Source organism: Panulirus ornatus, chromosome 43 (genome assembly GCF_036320965.1).
Source record: "Panulirus ornatus isolate Po-2019 chromosome 43, ASM3632096v1, whole genome shotgun sequence".
In the NCBI taxonomy this organism is placed as follows: domain Eukaryota; kingdom Metazoa; phylum Arthropoda; class Malacostraca; order Decapoda; family Palinuridae; genus Panulirus; species Panulirus ornatus.
The window spans coordinates 18585701-18593256 of NC_092266.1; the positions used below are offsets into that span (position 1 = coordinate 18585701).

Genomic DNA, 7556 nt, shown 5'->3' on the forward strand with positions numbered 1-7556 from the left:
TAAAAGCAACGATAAAGTAGATCACATTTTCGACATGCCACTGAGGGAAACTTAAATGTTGGAAATATGGCGTATACTGGAAAAGATATCATATGTCCGAAAGAAGTTCATGGTAGATCTATCTACATTTCTGATGCCCTTTCCCTTTGGGAATTTCCTTAAGGGAGTGGCTACAGCAAAAGAGTCTCCATAACAGGTAAACTCAAGTGCCACCTCTTAGCCTTTTCATGCCTCACCCTTAATGGTACACTAACAGGGTAACTCTAGCGCAGTTTTTCCAGAGGCTCCGACTTTATGCTCTTACTGACTACTGGTGCTTAATATTCCAACCTATTACTATTACATAACTCTCACACCTAAATTTGGAAAGGAAACCAAATGTGAGTATATATACTGAGAAACAAAATGAGATACTATTTTTCATGAAATCCAATACTGAAGGTGCTACAACTGCCTGAAAATTATCTGTTAATATTAATACAACACTAAAAATTTTGTACTAAACCCTAGGGTCATAAAATTAAAGCAAAACATGAAAAACTTATCATCAAGCAAAATTTAAGGCAGTATCTTATCTTTCCAATAAAATATAAATGATATTGTTTTCAGCTCATAAGTAATGCACAATATCTTGAAATAAGAGAGATGCAGGTTCATCACTAATGTTATATAGAACTACAAACAAAAAACATTTTCATCAAAGTTACTGAAGTCATTCTTGAAGCAACGCAGTAGCTTCAATGATACAACCACAAGCTTAGATGCTGATGTTATTCAATACATCACTGCTCAGCTCAACACCTCCTGGTCCTCTGTATAAGTTGGCTAAAGATATTCAATGATGATTATGTGCTGTATTGGGATCTCCAGATACCACTGATGCTTGCTCAACTTGTGGGTAACCTGTTAAGACTTAGACCACTTCGCTATCACAATCATCTGGAAATAGTAAAAGGGTACACTGCAACAATATTTCTTAACATGAAAAGATATTGTGAGTAACCTTGGCCTAATCATATTATAGCCCTGAATACGCCATCCTACAATGTACACATTTCAATAAAGTGCTTGAGAACATAAACACAAAATTCTGAAAATGTCTGCCTTATAAAGAACAAGAATTCTTACTTCTTGAAGCACTTTGGGCTCTCATACCAAACAGGTAAAAATGCTTTTCAGTAATCAAGTCACACTAATATTTATATTTAATGGTTTACTATTTAGTCATAATAATTCCAAAGCCTTAACTAAAAAATTCCCTAAATGAATACAGAATTTTGCAACTGAGAATGAATAATTAATAAATGATACTGACTACAGGGAAATCACTGACAAAATCTACAATCCTCGGACTGACAGAAAATAAAGTATTGGTTGACAAATATCAACAACTATTGTACTTGGGAAAAGGTGAGAAATGACACTGGAATGAAAATGGTAATTGAAGATCAGTAGTGACTGCACAAATTTGGACTATTTTGCATACTTGATTGCCATTTTTCGTATGTGTGAAGTAGTGCTAGGCACAAGTGAAGAAAGGCTGCATTTGCTTACATCCATTCTCTAGCTGTTGTGTGTAATGCACCAAAAGCACAGCCTACTATCCACAAATAAGCCTCACAGACCTTTCCAAGGTTTCCCCTGGCCATTTGACATACCCTGGTTCAGTCCAATGCCAGCACATTGGCTCCTTGTGTACCATATCGTTCTAATTCACTCTATCCCAAGCAAGCCTTTCACCCTCCTGCTTGTTCAGGTCTTAATCACTCAAAATCTTTTCATCTCCAAATCAGTCTCCCCCTTCTTGTTCCCTCCACTTCTGACACGTAAATCTTTTTTGTCAACCTCTCTTCACTCATTCTCTCCATAAGGCCAAACCATTTCAGCACGGCCTCTTCAGTTCTCTCAACCACACTCTTTTTATTACCACACCTCTTTATGAACATTTTATTACTTACTTGTCCCTAAACATTACATTTTTAACACATCCATCCACCTCCACACATCCTCATCTATAGCCCATACCTTGCAAGAACTTAACATTGTTGGAACTATTATACCTTCAAACATACCAACTTTTGCCCTCCCAGGTAATGTCCTCTCATTCCACATATTCTTCAATGCTCTCAGAACCTTTGCCCCCTCATCTTCCCTATAACACTTCCACTTCCAAGGTTCCAATTGTTGCCATGTCCACTCCAGATATCCAGATAGCTGTGTAGGTATGTATATTTGCGTGTGTGGACGTATGTATATACATGTGTATGGGGGGGGGGTTGGGCCATTTCTTTCGTCTGTTTCCTTGCGCTACCTCGCAAACGCGGGAGACAGCGACAAAGTATAATAAAAAAAAAAAAAAATAATATATATATATATATTTTTTTTTTTTCGCCCCCTCCCCCACCCTATGATCCACTTCCGCTTCCATGGTTCCATCCGCTGCCAGATCCACTCCCAGATATCTAAAACACTTCACTTCCTCCAGTTTTTCTCCATTCAAACTCACCTCCCAATTGACTTGACCCTCAACCCTACTGTACCTAATAACCTTGCTCTTATTCACATTTACTCTTAACTTTCTTCTTCCACACACTTTACCAAACTCAGTCACCAGCTTCTGCAGTTTCTCACATGAATCAGCCACCAGCGCTGTATCATCAGCGAACAACAACTGACTCACTTCCCAAGCTCTCTCATCCCCAACAGACTTCATACTTGCCCCTCTTTCCAAAACTCTTGCATTTACCTCCCTAACAACCCCATCCATAAACAAATTAAACAACCATGGAGACATCACACACCCCTGCCGCAAACCTACATTCACTGAGAACCAATCACTTTCCTCTCTTCCTACACGTACACATGCCTTACATCCTCGATAAAAACTTTTCACTGCTTCTAACAACTTTCCTCCCACACCATATATTCTTAATACCTTCCACAGAGCATCTCTATCAACTCTATCATATGCCTTCTCCAGATCCATAAATGCTACATACAAATCCATTTGCTTTTCTAAGTATTTCTCACATACATTCTTCAAAGCAAACACCTGATCCACACATCCTCTACCACTCCTGAAACCACACTGCTCTTCCCCAATCTGATGCTCTGTATATGCCTTCACCCTCTCAATCAATACCCTCCCATCTAATTTACCAGGAATACTCAACAAACTTATACCTCTGTAATTTGAGCACTCACTCTTATCCCCTTTGCCTTTGTACAATGGCACTATGCACGCATTCCGCCAATCCTCAGGCACCTCACCATGAGTCATACATACATTAAATAACCTTACCAACCAGTCAACAATACAGTCACCCCCTTTTTTAATAAATTCCACTGCAATACCATCCAAACCTGCTGCCTTGCCGGCTTTCATCTTCCGCAAAGCTTTCACTACCTCTTCTCTGTTTACCAAATCATTTTCCCTAACCCTCTCACTTTGCACACCACCTCGACCAAAACACCCTATATCTGCCACTCTATCATCATACATATTCAACAAACCTTCAAAATACTCACTCCATCTCCTTCTCACATCACCACTACTTGTTATCACCTCCCCATTTGCGCCCTTCACTGAAGTTCCCATTTGCTCCCTTGTCTTACGCACTTTATTTACCTCCTTCCAGAACATCTTTTTATTCTCCCTAGAATTTAATGATACTCTCTCACCCCAACTCTCATTTGCCCTTTTTTTCACCTCTTGCACCTTTCTCTTGACCTCCTGTCTCTTTCTTTTATACATCTCCCACTCAATTGCATTTTTTCCCTGCAAAAATCGTCCAAATGCCTCTCTCCTCTTTCACTAATACTCTTACTTCTTCATCCCACCACTCACTACCCTTTCTAATCAACCCACCTCCCACTCTTCTCATGCCACAAGCATCTTTTGCGCAATCCATCACTGATTCCCTAAATACATCCCATTCCTCCCCCACTCCCCTTACTTCCATTGTTCTCACCTTTTTCCAGAGAGACTTTTAGATGTTAATGTGCTGAGAGGTGCAACTGGAGGGATGTCTGATCATTATCTTGTGGAGGCTAAGGTGAAGATTTGTATGGGTTTTCAGAAAAGAAGAGTGAATGTTGGGGTGAAGAGGGTGGTGAGAGTAAGTGAGCTTGGGAAGGAGACCTGTGTGAGGAAGTACCAGGAGAGACTGAGATATATATATATATATGTATGTATATATATATATATATATATATATATATATATATATATATATATATATATATATATTTTTTTTTCAAAGTATTCGCCATTTCCCACGTTAGCGAGGTAGCGTTAAGAACAGAGAACAGGCCCTTGGAGGGAATATCCTCACCTGGTCCCCTTCTCTGTTCCTTCTTTTGGAAAATTAAAAAAAAAAAAAAAAAAATATATATATATATATTATCCCTGGGGATAGGGGAGCAAGAATACTTCCCACGTATTCCCTGCGAGTCGTAGAAGGCGACTAAAAGGGGAGGGAGCGGGGGGCTGGAAATCCTCCCCTCTCGTTTTTTTTTTTTTTTTTTTTTTTTTCCAAAAGAAGGAACAGAGAATTGGGCCACGTGAGGGTAGTCCCTCAAAGGCTCAGTCCTCTGTTCTTAACGCTACCTCGCTAATGCGGGAAATGGCGAATAGTTTGAAAGAAAAAGAATATATATATATATATATATATATGTGTGTGTGTGTGTGTGTGTATATATATGTGTACATTGAGATGTATAGGTATGTATATTTGCGTGTGTGGACGTGTGTGTATATACATGTGTATGGGGGTGGGTTGGGCCATTTCTTTCTTCTGTTTCCTTGCGCTACCTCGCAAATGCGGGAGACAGCGACAAAGCAAAATAAATAAATAAATAAATAAATAAATATATATATTTATTTATTTTGCTTTGTCGCTGTCTCCCGCATTAGCGAGGTAGTGCAAGGAGACAGACGAAAGAATGGCCCAACCCGCCCACATACACATGTATATACACACACACAGACATATACAAATATACACATGTACATAATTCATACTGTCTACCTTTATTTGTTCCCATCGCCACCTCGCCACACATGGAATAACAACCCCCTCCCCCCTTATGTGTGCAAGGTAGCGCTAGGAGAGACAACAAAGGCCCCATTCGTTCACACTAAGTCTCTAGCTGTCATGTAATAATGCACTGAAACCACAGCTCCCTTTCCACATCCAGGCCCCACACACTTTCCATGGTTTACCCCAGACGCTTCACATGCCCTGGTTCAATCCACTGACAGCACGTCAACCCCGGTATACCACATCGTTCCAATTCACTCTATTCCTTGCACGCCTTTCACCCTCCTGCATGTTCAGGCCCCGATCACTCAAAATCTTTTTCACTCTATCTTTCCACCTCCAATTTGGTCTCCCACTTCTCCTCGTTCCCTCCACCTCTGACATATATAACCTCTTGGTCAATCTTTCCCCACTCATTCTCTCCATGTGCCCAAACCATTTCAAAACACCCTCTTCTGCTCTATCAACCACACTCTTTTTATTTCCACACATCTCTCTCACCCTTACATTACTTACTCAATCAAACCATCTCACACAACATATTGTCCTCAAACATTTCATTTCCAGCACATCCACCCTCCTGCGCACAACTCTATCCATAGCCCACGCCTTGCAACCATACAACATTGTTGGAACCACTATTCCTTCAAACATACCCATTTTTGCTTTCCGAGATAATGTTCTCGACTTCCAAACATTCTTCAAGGCTCTTAGAATTTTCGCCCCCTTCCCCACCCTATGATTCACTTCCGCTTCCATGGTTCCATCCGCTGCCAGATCCACTCCCAGATATCTAAAACACTTTACTTCCTCCAGTTTTTCTCCATTCAAACTTACCTCCCAATTGACTTGACCCTCAACCCTACTGTACCTTATAACCTTGCTCTTATTCACATTTACTCTTAACTTTGTTCTTTCACACACTTTTCCAAACTCAGTCACCAGCTTCTGCAGTTTCTTACATGAATCAGCCACCAGCAAACAACAACTGACTCACTTCCCAAGCTCTCTCATCCACAACAGACTTCATACTTGCCCCTCTTTCCAAAACTCTTGCATTCACCTCCCTAACAACCCCGTCCATAAACAAATTAAACAACCATGGAGACATCACACACCCATGCCGCAGACCTACATTCACTGAGAACCAATCACTTTCCTCTCTTCCTACACGTACACATGCCTTACATCCTCCATAAAAACTTTTCACTGCTTCTAACAACTTGCCTCCCACACCATACATTCTTAAAACCTTCCACAGAGCATCTCTATCAACTCTATCATATGCCTTCTCCAGATCCATAAATGCTACATACAAATCCATTTGTTTTTCTAAGTATTTCTCACATACATTCTTCAAAGACAACACCTGATCCACACATCCTCTACCACATCTGAAACCACACTGCTCTTTCCAAATCTGATGCTCTGCACATGCCTTCACCCTCTCAATCAATACCCTCCCATATAATTTACCAGGAATACTCAACAAACTTATACCTCTGTAATTTGAGCAATCACTCTTATCCCCTTTGCCTTTGTACAATGGCACTATGCAAGCATTCCGCCCATCCTCAGGCACCTCACCATGACTCGTACATACATTAAATAACCTTACCAACCAGTCAACAATACAGTCACCCCCTCTGTACATATATATATATATATATATATATATATATATATATATATATATATATATATATATATATATATTTTTTTTTTTTTTTTTTTTTTTTTTTTTATACTTTGTCGCTGTCTCCCGCGTTTGCGAGGTAGCGCAAGGAAACAGACGAAAGAAATGGCCCAACCCCCCCCATACACATGTACATACACACGTCCACACACGCAAATATACATACCTACACAGCTTTCCATGGTTTACCCCAGACGCTTCACATGCCTTGATTCAATCCACTGACAGCACGTCAACCCCTGTATACCACATCGCTCCAATTCACTCTATTCCTTGCCCTCCTTTCACCCTCCTGCATGTTCAGGCCCCGATCACACAAAATCCTTTTCACTCCATCTTTCCACCTCCAATTTGGTCTCCCTCTTCTCCTCGTTCCCTCCACCTCCGACACATATATCCTCTTGGTCAATCTTTCCTCACTCATTCTCTCCATGTGCCCAAACCATTTCAAAACACCCTCTTCTGCTCTCTCAACCACGCTCTTTTTATTTCCACACATCTCTCTTACCCTTACGTTACTTACTCGATCAAACCACCTCACACCACACATTGTCCTCAAACATCTCATTTCCAGCACATCCATCCTCCTGCGCACAACTCTATCCACAGCCCACGCCTCGCAACCATACAACATTGTTGGAACTACTATTCCTTCAAACATACCCATTTTTGCTTTCCGGGATAATGTTCTCGACTTCCACACATTTTTCAAGGCTCCCAAAATTTTCGCCCCCTCCCCCACCCTATGATCCACTTCCGCTTCCATGGTTCCATCCGCTGACAGATCCACTCCCAGATATCTAAAACACTTCACTTCC

The 7556-nt window shown here is 40.7% G+C and overlaps 1 long non-coding RNA gene across 2 annotated transcripts in view; it reads right to left on the reverse strand.

Annotated features, from left to right (window-relative positions):
* LOC139762359 (uncharacterized) overlaps positions 1–7556 on the reverse strand; it is a 38262-nt gene continuing 30706 nt past the window's right edge. For both annotated transcript variants that reach the window (XR_011715700.1, XR_011715699.1), the window contains one exon: positions 1–939. This is a non-coding gene — a long non-coding RNA (uncharacterized lncRNA). The remainder of the gene's footprint in view (positions 940–7556) is intronic.